We start from the raw sequence: 16,134 nt of genomic DNA, 5'->3' as shown, positions 1-16,134 counted from the left end.
TTACCTGATTCTGAGCGTATGTGGTGTGTGTGTGTGTGTGTGTGTGTGTGTGTGTGTGTGTGTGTTGGGTTTTGTTGTACTTTCTTCTCCAAAATCATATTAAATCCATTTGGGTATTTTGTTTTTGGAGATTTTTTATGACTTCTTAGAGGTCGTAGTTATTCCTCTCCCCACTATCCCAAGTAAATATGTAGAGACTCTGCTCTGAGCAGAATAAACTAGATCCCATTGGGGGGAAACCAGCCTAAAGGTTGTAGCGTTGCTGCCAGAACAAAATCGCATCCAACTATGTTTGTTTATTCTGAACAAATTGAGGAGGAGGCGGAGAGATCTCGGTTCATGCGCATGTAGTCACCACTGTAACAGTCCTCAGGAATTGTTTTAATTGGGTATGGTGAGACACGCAGACACAGACTAAGTAAAATTCTTTCATAATAGATATAGGGCTCTTCAGATTTTGTCTCCTTTTGTGTCAGTTTGGGGAAAGTTCTGCTTTTCAAGAATTTGTCCATTTCTTCCAAACTTTCAAATTTGTCAGCGTAAATGTGCCCATTATATTCTCTTATCCTTTTCATGTCTGGAGGAGCTACATATAACTCTTTTTTATTTCTGGTATGTGTGTTCTGTAACTTATGCTCTCTTCTTTTTTTCTTGGTCCATCAAGTTAGGACTTCACAAATCTGTTGCTCTTTTACAAAGAACCGACTTTCGGCTCTGGTCATTTTCCCTCTGGTTTCTCTATTTTAATTTCTGTTCTTCATTATTATTTTCTTTCTTCCCTTCTTTCTTTTTTTTTTTCCCTTTTCTTTTGTTATCTTGGGTTTACTTTTGTTTTAGTTTCTTGAGGTGGAACTTTAGGTCATTGAGGCTAAACCTTTCTTCTTCTTCTTCTTTTTTTAGTAGGCTCTACACCCAACAGGGTGCTTAATTTACAACCCCTGGATCAAGAATCATGTGCTGTACCAACTGAGCCAGCCAGGCACCCCAAGCTTTCCTTCTTTTTTAACATAAACATTTAAAGGCATAAGTTTCCCTCAAGAACTGATTTAGCTATATTCTACAAAAAAAAATTTTTAAGCAATCTCTCCACCCAACATGGGGCTTGAACTCATGACCCCGAGATCAAGAGTCCCATGTTCTGCTGACTGACCCAGCCAGGCACCCCTTATAGTCTACACATTTTGATATGATGTTTTTCATTATCATTTACTTAGAAATATTTTCTAACTTCTCTTGTGATTTCTTCTTTGACCCATGGATTATTCAGAAATATGTTGTTTAGGGACGCCTGGGTGGCTCCGTAGGCTGGGTATCTGCCTTCGGCTCGGGTCATGATCCTGGGGTCCTGGGATTGAGCCCTACATAGGGCTCCCTGCTCAGCAGGCAGCCTGCTTCTCCCTCTCCTTCTGCTACTCCCCCTGCTTGTGCTCTCTGCTGAATAAATAAATAAAAGAAATAAATAAAAAGAAATATGTTGTTTAATTTCTAAATATTTTGAGTTTTTTTAGATATCCTATTGTTACTGCTTTCTAATTTAATTATGGTTTGGTAAGAGAACACAAACTGCAGGATTTCAATCCTTTTAAATTTACTGAGATTTGTCTCATGGTCCAGGAAGTACCTAGTTGGCAAATGTACACGCACACTTGAGAAGACTGTATTCTCCAGTTGTCAGGTACCATGTTCTGTATGAATCAGGTCAGCTGATTGACAGTGTTGCTCAGATCAAGTATGGCATTATTGATTTTTTGTCGAGTTGTTCAATCAGTCACTGTGAGAGGAGCGTTACCTTTCCAACTATAATTGTGGAATCATCTATTTCTCCCTTTAATTATGTCAATATTTGCTTCATGTTTTTTTTTTAAAGATTTATTTACGTATTTGAGAGAGAGAGTGGGGGGGGTGGGAGAGGGAGAGAGAATCTCAAGCAGACTCCCCGGCCCATGGGCTCAATCCCAGGACCCTGTGATCATGACCTGAGGCCAAACCAAGAGTTGGTATTTAACCGACTGAGCCAGCCAGACGCCCCTGCTTCGTGTATTGTATGATTACATATTAAGTACAGACACATTTATCATTATTACGTCTCTCTAAGAGACTTAACATTTTTATTATCATTAAGTATATCTTTACATCTGCTACCACTTTTTGTTTCAAAGACTATTCTGTTTGGTATTAATATGGCCACGCCAGCTACGTAATACTTAGTTTGCATGGTAGATCGTTCTCCACTTAGCTACCTTCAGCCTATCCGTGCCTTTACATTTAAAGTGTGTCTCCCGCAGACAGCGTACAGTTGGGTCTTGCTTTTTTATTTATTCTGACATAGTGAATAAAATGCCTTCCGCTTTTGGGAATTAAAATTCTTTATAGAGCAGAAAAGTAATGGGCAAAAAGACAGGGCAGACAGAGGGCCTCCAAGATGTGCCTGGCAATGCCCTCGTCTGCCATCCCCCCCAGCCCCCAGCTCACCAATCACATCATCTGAGAGGGGGCCACCCCTCCTCCTGTGTTTGACGCTTCACAATGTTTAGTGCATTTTGTAAACTATTGATTCCCTGAGGCTGCATTGATCATTTTCCAGCATAATCTTAGTTGTGGGGGAGCTGCATGTGTGAGAAAATTAAATTTACCATACATTAGTTTTAAGCATTCATGTTTCAGATGGAATCTTCTATTCAGAACTTCCGCTACCATTTGCCCCATGCTATGCTGCCTGCCACAGGGGAACAACTTTGCTGTCACTCATCAGAGGTGTGGTCCTCCAAAGGGGATCCTACTTCGGCCATCCATCCCTCAGGGAGTAGTGGTTCCCAGGGTAGCGCCACAAGGGGAGGACCCTCAGGAGCAGGACTGAAGCGAGGGCAGGAAGTGGGACAGAGGAAGTTACATCCAGGGTCTTATCTCTGCCCAACAAGCAGCCCATTTAAGACACAACAGAGGGGCCCCTGGGTGGCTCAATTGGTTAAGCATCTGCCTTGGGCGGGGTCATGATCTCGGGGTCCTGGGATCAAGCCCCATGTCTGCCTCCCTGCTCAGCGGGGAGTGTGTTTCTCCCTCTGCCCCTCTCCCCCGGATGTGCGCTCTCTCTCTCAAATAAATAAAATCTTCAATTTAAAAAAAAGACACATCCGAAAAGTGAGCAAGAAACAGGCAAGGGGCTGTAGTGACTGATAACCTTTGGAAATCTTTTACATTGGTGTGATAATTCTATTTTGCCCTTTCCATTGACATCTATAGAACCATAAAGGACGTTCTGAATACCAGGAATAATTTTGAGTACATAAATATATACCGAATCTCCGTTGCCCTGTGTTGGGACTAGTTCTGTTTTCCCCAGACTTGGGGGTTTTCCGCGCCCTCCTTCCCACACACTCATCGGCCCCTCCGCTGAAGGCTGACTTTTCTCTGTTCCAGCACTGCTCACTCATTTACAAACCCTACGTGTCTGTCTCCCCCTCTGGGCCAGTGAACTCAGCAAGAGCAAGGCCCTGCCGCACTCTGTGGCCCAACGCTCTGGGCTCTCAGGGCTAGAGTGGGTGTTCAGCACCCGGCCCCTGAATGAATGAATGCGTGGCGGGCGGCGTACAGAAGAAAACAAGCAAACACATAATAACCAGCTGGTCAGGCCCCTGGCCTCCTGCCCACTGTAGCTCTGACTGTACCGTCCAGGCAAAAGGAAAGCCTTTCCCCCTCCAGCCTCTGCAGACACCTCCTCATACATGAATTTTCCTCAGCACTGCAGGGGAGAGGGGAGGGGAGAATGGCTGCAGTGGGACCCCTGCTTGGTCCCCGTGCGCCAATCAGTTCCTCCAGAGAGAGGAGGCAGCCCTTGAGAGAGGCAAGCGGCAGGCAGTCACCAGGTCCCGTTCTGCAGCCAGGCCTAGCTGATGGGTCAGAGCCGGCCTCTGCCAGGGGGTGGCTCTGAGCCACCTCACCCTACTTGCCCCTCCCCTTGGTTAGGTAGGAGAAGTTCGGAAGCTGCAAAGGTCTGAGTCAGCTGATTAATTCCAGAAACCACCAACTTCAGCCATCAGCTCTGACGTGAACGGGAAATGGCGGGCATTTTTTCCACTCTTGAGATTTTCCCTTTGTAAATAACCCAAAACTGGAGATCACAAGTGAGGTATTACCTCAGAGGTCCTCTCATCCAACACCCTCATTCTCCTGATAAGGACAGTGAAGGCCAGTGAGGCAGTTAACTTGCCCACAATCACTACTAACAACGGGTTAGTAGCAGAGCAGCGGTCAGGACAGAGCTCTCGCCCCAAACTTGGACTGAGGGGTTAAAAACAAAATTCAACTGAGTAAATTTAAAGATCAAATTGGCTTTACTCAATGATTCATGAATCAGGCAACATCCCATCTAGCAAATACAAAGGAGCTCCAAAGAGCTACACAAAATGGAAGGCTCTTCAAAGAGGCAGAAAGAGGAAGACCAAGGTGTATTATTTCAGCCAAGGTCACCTCCCTTTGGGGGAAAGGTGGAGGTCTATCACGCACACTACCTTACTACTGCTGACCGGAGAATTCCAGATTGACTGGTTAAAGGTCACATTCATGGGAAAGACTAAACCGCAATTAGGTAAGGTACAAAGTCTTGGTTTGCTGATATGGGCTTAGTACAAGTGACTCCATTTGGGGCCTGGTTTTGTTTTGTTTTTAAAGATTTTATTTATTTAAAAGAGAGAGAGCACAAGCAGGGGAGAGGCAGGCAAAGGCAGAAGCAGGCTCCCCACTAAGCAAGGAGCCCAATGTGGGACTTGATGCCAAGACCCTGGGATCATGACCTGAGCTGAAGGCAGACACTTAACCGACTGAACCACCCAGGTGCCCAAGAGGTGCCTGTTTTTTAGTAAGAGGTAGAGAGTACCTGACTCAGCTTCTTCTGAAGGCCATCGAAGCTTATCAAAGAAGGCATTTCCTTCAGGAGGAAGTGTGGAAGGAGGCATTTTTCTTTTCCACTTGAGAAGGGGTGAGGTGGCTGCTGAAATGGCCACGCACCCTGCTGCCCTGTTCCTTCATCCTGAGTGACTGCAGGGGGCACCTACCAGTCCCTGAATCTGGCGAGTTCCCGTTGGAACAGAGGCTCAAGCAGAGAACTAATGAGGGCGGGTCCAGAATCCTGCTTGGGATTACAGGGAAGTCTGGGCTGGGTGTTGACAGCTGAGCAGGAGAGTGCCTGGCGGGGAAGCCAGAAGAGCTTTCTACTTAGAGCTCTAGAGGCCGGAAAGGGCAAGTCTCGGAACTGGGAGGAGTTCAGTGTGGAGAAACGCAGGCTTCTGGGAGAGATAATGGGGTGGTAAGTCTAGAGGGGGAGACTGGATGTAATGAGTTTTGTAAACTTGACTATGGCGGCTGGATTTTATCCCATGGGAAATCAGGAGCCACCAGAGGTTTTTAAGGAGGGGAGAGATTTTTAAAGATTACTAGGGCTGTGCTGTCGAGGACAGAATAGTAGTTCGGGACACAAACTGATGAGGGCCATTCCTAAGGCAGAGTTAGTTGGACTTGTCAAACTGGACACAAGAGGTAAGAAAGAAAGAAGTGCAGAGATTCGCAGGCCTCTGGCTTGCACAAAAGTTCTTTCTTATTCTCTGATGGTTTCTTTATCATAGATACTATCCTGTTGACATTTTATGTATGCAGTATTGTTTTCAGTCTCCAAGGTTACCAGCCAGAACCTTTCACCTCTTTGCTTTCTCCCCCTGTTTGTTACTCCTGTTTCCTCCCGGGTCTTTGTTTTCAAGTTTGTTGCTTTCATTTTGGGGCTTTCTGAAGCTGTCTGATGATCCTTATTCATCAGTATTTCAATAATTTAAATTTAGAATTCTGGTGAGTTTTTTCCCCTTAATATTTTTATTTATTAATTTCTTTAGAGAGAGAGTGCGCGGGTGAGCTGGTAGAGGAGCAGAGGGAGAGAGAGAATCTCAAACAGAGTTCCACACTCAGCGCGGAGCCTGATGTGGGGCTTGAGCTCACAACCCTGAGACCATGACCTGAGCCGAATCAAGAGTCAGACGCTCAACTGACTGAGCCACCCAGATGCTGCTTAAATTGAGAATTTTGAAAAAGCTCCCTATATGTGGGCTGGCACTGTCAATGGGCAAACTTTGTTAAGGCTGAGATAATGGGACTTGGGAGTGGCCAACAGAGTGAATGTTTATTGGCTGCATTCCCAGCTTTCAGTCCTAGCTTTCAGTCCTACTTCTCCTTCCCTTCCTTACAGTATCCTGAATTTGTTCCTTGATTTTCCACAAACATCCTCCATGCAGCCCAGCTGCTTCAAGGGAGATTCACTCCACCCCCAGATCCAGGGTGGGCCTAAAGCTACTTCTACGAGAAGCACACATATGGCTCCCTAAAGCCTTAAGACCTAACAGTGACCCTTACTGAAAGTCTCTTGAGATAGTAAATGAGGAGTTATGTTAAATTATATTAAAACTTGCTAAAAATTCTCTTTACATATCTACATTTCCCCAGCACCCTACTCCTCAAAGTAGCTGTTTCCCTTCTTTTCCCCTTGCTCCCTTCAAAACTCCCTGCTCATTTAGGGTTCCCCCTTTCCTCCCCTTCCAGATCTTTTCTTTCCTTCTCAGGATGGCTCCAAGATCTTTCTTTCTTTTTTTCTTTTAAGATTTTATTTATTTATTTGACAGAGCCAGTGAGAGAGGGAACACAAGCAGGGGAAGTGGGAGAGGAAGAAGCAGGCTTCCAGTGGAGCTCGGGGCTCGATGCGGGGCTCGATCCCAGGGAGCTGGGATCATGCCCTGAGCCGAAGGCAGACGCTTAACGCCTGAGCCACCCAGGTGCCCCGCTCCAAGAGCTTTCTTATGCAGAGAAATCTTCTGCTTCTCTGTCATCTCTGCCCGTAATCTTGCTCTGAATACAAAGAATCCCCTTTAAAGCAGGGCACAGAGGAAAAGGAAGGGAAGATCTGGTAATGAGAGTACTTTGAGTTCTGGTGTTTTAGTATCTGCCACACACGCATGTGCATTTGTATGAAATGGATAGAAAGGGGCGGGAGGGATACACGGCACACCGTTAATGATTTGGGGAAGGAAAGAGAAGGCAAAATCCAAGGGGAGTGTTCCTTTATAAACTCCTGTGATTTGAATCTTTCACATAGGGAAATAAATTCAAGTACTGCTTAAATAATTTTTACTTAAGTGTGGAAAGTCACCCTTTGGTACCCTTCCAAGTGGGAATGGGGGTTGGCAGGAGGAAAGTTCTTTTGATATACACACATCCTTGTTGAAATGTTACAATGAGCCTGTTACTTTTACAATTAAAAAACAAGCTATTTAAAAGAAAAAAGCAATTATGATATTATGTAATAAGCACAGGAACACAGAGGAGGAGCCCTCGTCCAAACAGGAATGGTAGTGAGAGCAGGAAGAGGGAAGAATTTACCCAGGTCAAGAGATGGAGTGGGTGGGGGGTTAAAGGCCACAGAAGCACTGTGGAGAGAAGCATTAAGGCATGAAACATATATTTTGGGCAAACATGACATTATCGTGTCCTGGAGTCATACTGGAAAGTGGTGGAGGTGGGTAGAGGAACAAGAGGGATGGCAGGAAATGATCCGTTTAAGCTCAGCCATCAGGCATGGGCCAGGCTCACTGGTTATCAAATGTTTAGCAAATAATATCAACTGAACAATACAGGATGTAGCTCTCTTTTTGGCCTTGCAGTTCATATTCAACTATACACTTCATTTCACCTCCACTTCTTAATTTTATTTAAAAATTTTGAAAAATTATGGGCACCTGCGTGGTTCAGTCGGTTGAGTGTCTGACTCTTGATTTGGGCTCAGGTCATGATCTCAGGGTCGTGAGATGGAGCCCTGCATTGGGCTCTGTGCTAGGTGCGGAGTCTGCTTAAGATTTTCTCTCTCCCTCTCCTTCTGATCCTGCCCCTGTCCCTCCCTCTCTAAAAAAAAAAAAAGAAACAATTGAAAAATTAATACATGTACTTAGTACAGAAATTAAGTGGCACAAACGGGTATACAATAAAAAGAAGTCAGCCTTCAGCTTCTCATCTCCAGTCCGTTGCTTTCCTACCTTGAGTCAACCATGATAAGATTTTTCCAAAATTGGAATTCCTTGTTTTTAGAAATGTTTCAGCCTGGTATCTGGACTGTACCACATTATCCCAATTTGGAAGAAGCTACAAACAGTACAGACTATCTGAACGTCTTGAGTCAGCAGAACAGGTCTAAAGAGAATAAGTCTAACTTTCCCCAAAGTTCACCTAAACAGAAAATTCAGTTTCAAATGTTTAAGAGAAATATGCCTATTTTTAAGAGTAAACTAGGTTAAAATTATAAAAAGTTAAAAGTTCTTATGGGTCAGACCTTACAGCTAAAAGCTTGCCCAAAGTAATGAGGTAAGATTGAAACCCAAGTTTCCTGACTCCCTGCTTAAGTACTCGCTCTTTTATTGCACTTCAGGGTAGTTCTGGAAACCAGGACAATCAGAAAGTAACTGTGAGGCGCCTGGGTGGCTCAGCTGGTTAAGCGTTTGACTCTTGATTTTGGCTCAGGGCTCAGGTCATGATCTCAGGGCAGTGAGATCAAGCCCTCAGTAGGGAGTCTGCTTCTCTCGCTCTCCCTCTGTCCCTATCCCAGCTCTCAAGCTCACTCTCTCTAAAATAAATAAATGACTCTTCAAAAAAAAAAAAAAAAAAAGGAAAGTAACTGTTATAACAACTGTGAATGGAAATATAAATCTCAAGTTACCTCTGCTTTTAAATAGCCAAGGGAACATGGATACCTAGCTCTGAGCCCTATTTAACTAGAATCTTAACATAACAAAAATAAAGTTTTTCAGAGTACATTCTGTAGGATTCCATTGTATGAAGTCCAAGATAAGCAAAACTAATATTCTGTGATAGAAATGAGAACAGTTACCTCTGGGAGGGCGGAAGATTTGACTACAGAGGGGCCTGAGGGAACTTTCGGAGTTAAGGGAAAAGTTCTATGTCTTGATTTGATGTGGGTATTACGTGGGTATATACGATTGCCAGAACTCACTTGAATTGTACACTTAAGGTACATACACTTTATTGTTGATAAATTAAACTTTGATTAAAGAGAATTTGAATGAAATGAAATTCATTTGAAAATCAAGTGAAAGTTGCTCACTCGGAGATGCAGTTTTTGGCCTAAGACAAAGCCAACCAGTCATCTACTTTAGTCCTTTGAATATGTTTGTGATTGACTGAGTGACTCACCAGTGATTCACTGTGCACCAAAGGAAGGAATGGGCTCAATAAAGGTGGAGACTTGGAACATTTTTGTGTCATTTCTTCAGTATGTCTGAGCTCTGCAGGAATTCATCAAGCTTTTAGTCGTGATCTGCTCTCACAGTTGGCATGCTAATACCTTATGTATTTCAGAGATGATTTTGTAGTTAAAGCTCATCCATCATCATGTTGAGCTTCAAAACCCCTTATATTAGGCAGGTAAAATAGGTCTTCTTACAGTTTGTGAAAATAAGGTTCAGAGAAACCAAATAATTTGCCCAAGATCCCACAGTTTTTTTTTTTTTTAATTCAAAATACTGTTGGTTTTTTTTTTTTTTTTCCTTCCCTGCAGCTATTAAAAGACAGAGCAGAAATGTCAATTCAGGTTCAAGGAATTTGAAATTCTATATGTAGAATTTTTTCCATTATGTCATTTCAGAAAAATCTAGGTCTCTCAGAGTGAGAACTAGATTCAGAATGACAGTGCTGGAGAATACTGTGACTTCTAGGAACCCAGTGAATTGAATATCATGATGTAGGGCCAGAACTAGGATAAGGCAAGCAAAATACTTAGGCCCCAAAATTTAAGAAGGTGATTTCAGGTTCAGGCAAATGCCAGTCCTGCATGGTTGTTAACATTACTTTGTTATTACCAATTTAAAAATAAGGAAACTGAGTCTTAGAGGAGGTTAGACTGACTTGACTAATGTCTCACAAACAGGAAAGAGCAAAACCAAAAATTAAGAAGGCGTCTTTAGGCTTCAAATTCTACTAAGCCTACTCTTCAATAATGCTTTGTGATTTAGCCATAGGAGGATTAAGACGATGAGGTTTTTAAATGATTATACATTTAATAAACAATCGACCAGATGGCTTCCAAATTCAAGTGCAAACTTAGGCAACAGTAACCATCTAACAATTCCTGATTAAAAACTCTCACCAAAGTAGGAATGGAAAGGACATCCTCAAATTAATGAGTTTCTATGAAAAAACCTACAGGTAACATCATACTTATAAAAGACTGCTTTGCCCTAAGATCAGAAACAAGGCAAGATGTCTGCTCTTTCCACTTCTCTTTCATTTTGTACTGGAGGTTCTAACCAATGCAATAAAGCAAGAAAAATAAATAAAGCATTCAGATTGAAAAAGAAGAATAAAACTATTCAAAGATGACAAGAACCTCTATGTAGAAAATCATAAGGAATCTACAGAAAAGCTACTAGGCATAATAAATGAGTTAAGCAAGCCTGTAGGATACAAGCTCAGTATACAAAAATAAATTGTACTTCTTGTATATATCAGTGACAATTAAAAACTGAAAATGTTTTAAAATGTTATAAAATAAAAAATATGAAACTCTCTAGAATATTTTTTAAAAATTCTAGAAGCAATCTAGAAATTACTCTGATATAAGATATGTAAACCTGTATAATAAAAACCACGAGATACTCCTGAGAGAAATTAAAGAAGACTGAAATAAGTGGAGCTGTGTTCATGGTTCAGAAGACTCAATATTGGTAAGACGTGATTCTCCCCTAATTGACCTACAGATTCAGTGAAATTGCAACAAAATCCAAGGCGGCTTTTTTGTAGAAATTGACAGGCTTATCCTAAGATTTATATGGAAAAGCAAGCTAGAATAGCCAAAACAACTTTGAAAAATAACAAAGTTGGAAGACTTAACACTATCTGACTCTAAGATTATGAAGTTACAGCATTCGAGACAGTGCAGTGTTGGTATAAAGAGAGACAAACCAATTTGATGTAACAAATTAGGGTCCATAGTAGACCCATACGTTTATGATCAGTTCATTTTAGACAAAGGCTTAAAGGCAATTCAATAGACAAAGGGTAGTCTTTTATTTTTATTTTTTATTGAAGTATAATTGATATACAATATCCTATTAGTTTCAGGTGTTCATCATACTGATTCATTATTTTTAAAAAATTTTTAAAAAGATTTTTAAAATTTATTTGTCAGAGCAAGAGAGAACAAGCAGGGGGAGTGGCAGGCAGAGGGAGAAGCAGGCTTCCTGTTTAACAAGGAGCCCAATATTAGACTTCATCCCAGGACCCTGGGATCATGACCTGAGCTGAAGGCAGACGCTTAGCCACCCAGGCACCCCCTGATTCATTATTTTTGTTACTGAAGTTATTTAATTTTGTATTGTCATTACTTTAATAATTTAGCAAATATGTTTTATAAATCTTTTAATTTTGCTGATTCAGTATTTTTATACATTTCAAAATTATCCCCACAATAAGTCTAGTTACCCTCTGTCTCCATACAAAGCTATTACAATATTATTGACTATATTCCCGATGCTGTACATTTCATCCTCATGACTTATTTGATAACTGGAAGTTTGTACCTCTTAATCCCCTTCGCCTACTTCACCCACCTCCCAACCCTTTCTCCTTCTGGCAACCATCGGTTTGTTTCCCGTGTCTATGAGTCTGTTTCTGTTTTGTTTATTTCTTTTGCTTTTTAGATTCTACATATAAGTGAAATCAAAGATACTTGTCTTTGTTTGTCTCACTTTTATACACTCAACTAGAGATATGGACACTTAGGTTTCTCCCACATTTTAGCTATTGTAAATAAGGCTGCAGTGAACGTAGGGGTGCATGTATCTCTCCAGTGTAAAGGATAGTCTTTTAAATAAATGGCATGGAAAAAACTGGATACCCACTGCAGAAAAACAAAACCAAAAAATTTTTGAGACATATTTTGCACTACATTTAATCGAAAACTAACTCAAAATGGATTATATGCCTAAATGTAGGAGCTTAAACTATGAAACTTCTGAGAAAATATAGGAGAAAATATTTGTGACCTTGGGTTAGACAGATCTTAGAGAGGACACCAAAAGCATGATCCATAAAAAAAATATGATAAATTAGACTTTATCAAAATTAAGAACATCTGCTCTTTGAAAGACACTGTTCAGGGGTGCCTGGGTGACTCAGTCAGTTAAGCATCTGCCTTCAGCTCAGGTCATGATCCCAGGATCCTGGGATTGAGTCCTATATTGGGCTCCCCGCTCAGCAGAGCGTCTGCTTCTCCCTTCCCCTGCTCGTGTATGCTTGTGTTCTCTGTGTCTCTGTCTCTGTCATTCTCCCTCTTGAAAGAAAAACACTGTTCAAAGAATGAAGAGAAGCCACAGATGGGAGAAATTATTTACAAACCAAAGGTAAAGGTTTGTATCCAGGATATATAAAGAAATCTCACACCTCAATACGAAAACAACCTAATGAAATATGGGCAAAAGATTTGAACAAACATGTCACCAAAGAAGGTACACAGGTGGCATATAAGTACATGAAAAGATGTTCTGCATCACTAATCATTAGGGTTGTACAAATTAACACCATAAGGAGCTACCATGATACACCTATTAGAATAGCAAAAATTAGAAGGACTGTCCATATCAAGTGTTGCCAGTGACGTGACGCACCTGGAACTCTTACGCACTGCTGGAGGGAGTGTAAAGTGGTAAAACCATTTTGAAAAACCACTTGAAATTTCTTAAAAAATTAAAAACATATGCTTACCATTTCACTCCTACATATGTACCCAAGATAAATGAAAGCATATGTCATACAAAGACTTGTATGAGAATTTTACAGCAGCTGTGTATGTACTAGGCCAGAACTGAAAATGACCCAAATGTCTATCAACTGGTAAATGAATAAACAAATATTGTTGTATAATCCAACCAATTAATTACTATTCAGCAATAGAATGGAATGAACCACTCATACATGGAACAACATGGATAAGAAGCAAAATAATTATGCTAAGTGAAATAAGCCAAAATAGACCATTCTGTATTCCATTTATTCTAGAGAATGCAAACTAATCTATGACATAAAGCAGATTAGTGGTGGAGTGAATTGAATGATGGTAGCCTCCAAAATATATGTCCACATCCCAATTCCCAGAAACCGTGAATGCTACTTGCTTGGAAAAAGGGTCTTTGCAGATATAATTCAGGATCTTGAGATGAGATCATTCTGGATTATGCAGGTGGGATTTAAATTCAATATCAAGTGTCTTCGTGAGAGGAAGGCAGAGGATGATTTGAAACAGAAGAGAGGCAGACCCTGAGAAGGGGACAAAAATGTGACCACACAGGGAGAGATTGGAGTAACTGGCCACGAATCAAAGAATGCCAAAAGATACCAGAAGCGGGAAGAAGCAAAGAATGGATTATCCCCTAGAGCCTTTAGAGGGCATGGCAGTGCTGACACCTCGATTTCAGACTTCTGGCCCCCAGAACTGTGAGTGACTAAACTTCTGTTGTTTTAAGTCGCTCAGTTTGTGTAATTATTATGGCGGCCTCAGAATACCAATATTCCTCATATGAGACAGGAGTGGGGGGAGGGGAAGGTGGGAAGGAGAGATTACAAACAGGCAAGAGTAAACTCTTGAGAATGATAAATATTCTCATTATCATGATAGTGGTGATGTTTCATGGGAGTACACACACATCAAAACTTATAAAATTGTATACTTAAAATTGTGTAGTTTAAGTCCATTGCACATTAACAAAGCTGTTAAAAAGGAAAAAAAAAAAGACATAAAGGGCCTAAAACAAGACTCCACTTGGAATACACTGGCCTTTTCTGAGTAGTCCACGTAACACTGATACATGGTGCGTTCTCGGGAAACTGATCAAGACAGAGATCCACCATGTGAAACACAGCTGAGTAACCTCAAATATGACACCTGGGAGCACTAATATTCAAAGATATGAAATATTGCTATATGCAAGAAAAAACTCCATTTTATAGGAACTCCATTAGAACTAGGACGGATCTGGTACAAAGAACTTGCTAAAGTCAGTGTGGTCCACGGATAAAATAGCTGTTGGAGGAGCTAGTTCCTGGGAGACTACCCAGATATTGTCGAGTGGGCACCTCTCTGACGCTTTCCTCTGTTGGCGCCTGTTTTTCTTGGTTTCTTATCTTTTCCAATTCCTGCTTTTCTCTCTCCTCTCTGATGTGTTGCTGGAGCATATGCTTTTAATAGTTTCCAGAAAAGGAACAGCTAGGACAAAGTTGTTTTAGAATCTCGCCTGTCAGATTCATCTTTTGGCTGGGGATAAAATTCTAGGCGAAATTGGAGGTATTTCCCTTTTGCCTTCTAGATTTCAGTGATGTTGAGAAAGCCGATGCTATTGTTTTTAGAATCTTCTCTTTATCCTTAGTGTTAAGAAATTTCATAATGATGTGCTTTGGTTTGGGCCCCTTTTCCCCCCAGTAGGCTCCATGCTCAACATGGGGCGTGAACTCACGACCTTGAGATCAAGAGTCGCATGCTGTACCAGCTGAGTCAATCAGACACCCCTGGGCTTTTATTTTCCCCTTACTATGTAGGATATTCATGGCACTCTCCTTTGGATTCATGTTACCCAGTTCTGGAAAACTGTCTTCTACATATATGTGTATATATTTTCCACTATTTTTCCTCCCATTGGTTTTTAATTCCTTGAATCCTGGTCACTAGCTGTATATTAGACTTCCCGGATTGCTTTTCTAATTTTCCTATTTCTCTTCTGCGGTCCATCTTTTGTCCTTTTGTTCTATTTGCCAAGAGCTTTTTCTTACTTATCTTCTAGAACTTCAATTGAGTAATTAATTTGAACTGTCATATTTTTAATTTCCAAGACCTGTTATTTCCTGAACAGTCCATTTTAAAGATAGCATTTTGAGAGTGCCTGGGTGTCTCAGTGGTTAGGCACCCAACTCTTGATCTCAACTCAGGTCTCGATCTCAGGGCTGAGTTCAAGCTGTGCACTGGGCTCTACGCTGGGTGTGGAGCCTACTTAAAATAAATAAGTAAATAAAATAAACTCTTTTTTAAAAAAGATAGTATTTTGCTCATGTTTCATCAGAGTAGGATCATCTACTCTAGTCTGAAGATGTATTTTTTTCTTATTTCCCAAATTATGTTTCCTCATATTTTTTCTTCCTGTTTGATCTCTTTTATTCATGTTGGACTCTTTCCTCTTACGTCTGCTGATTATTAGCTGTTAAAATGAGATATAATTGTCTATACATACAATGTGTTGGTGGAAGGATGGATGTGTGGTTTCTTGGGGAAAGGGTGGAGGGTTATGTTGTAGGAGTTGCTGACTTGGCTTTAATGAATAGGGTTGTCGACTGAGAATTTTCTTGTTGGTGGATCCTCCAAATATACCTGTAGGACTTTTTTCTGGAGTCGTGCTCCCAAAACCGGTATTTTAATCTCTTGCCTGAAGGAATAAGTCTGACTGCCAATATTTGGGGAATTGGACAGGGGAAGGGGCTGTAAGGTCTCATCCATAAGCATATAAACTTTTAACTTGTTCCTCATTCTCAGTATTATCAACTTGTGTTCCTGCATTAGAAACCTCTCTCATTCAATCTCTCTAGTCTTATAGGGTGGCACAAGGGTTAGTCACCTTGTTGCATTGTTTGGGAATTCTTATGTAGACTTTGAGCCAAACCCCTTGTTTTTTAAGAATTTATTATTATTATTTTTTAAAGTAAGCTCTACACCTAATGTGGGGCTCGAACTCATGACCCCCAAGATCAAGAGTCACATGTTCTATTGACTGAGCCAGCCAGATGTACCTCCCCGCCCCCCTCCACAACTCCTCATTTTCAACTCATTGATCAATTGCCTTCCGAAGTACCTAGGTACTATGGTGCCTTTCTGGGGTTTGGAAAGACCAGTTAGCCTTGTCCATGTCAACAACCCATTCCTGGGAATTTAGGTTTTGGTTTCTTCCTTCATCTAAGTCTGTGAGGGTAGGGATACTATTTGTCACATCAGAATCCAATGTACCATCTGGCCCCCAAAGGAACAGATGTTTGTTGAAGGTCTAGCTAACTGAACTG

The sequence above is a fragment of the Ursus americanus genome, chromosome 4 (genome assembly GCF_024610735.1).
Source record: "Ursus americanus isolate L20-20 chromosome 4, mUrsAme1.1.p, whole genome shotgun sequence".
Classification (NCBI taxonomy): Eukaryota; Metazoa; Chordata; class Mammalia; order Carnivora; family Ursidae; genus Ursus; species Ursus americanus.
Note: the sequence above shows the minus strand (reverse complement) of the source record.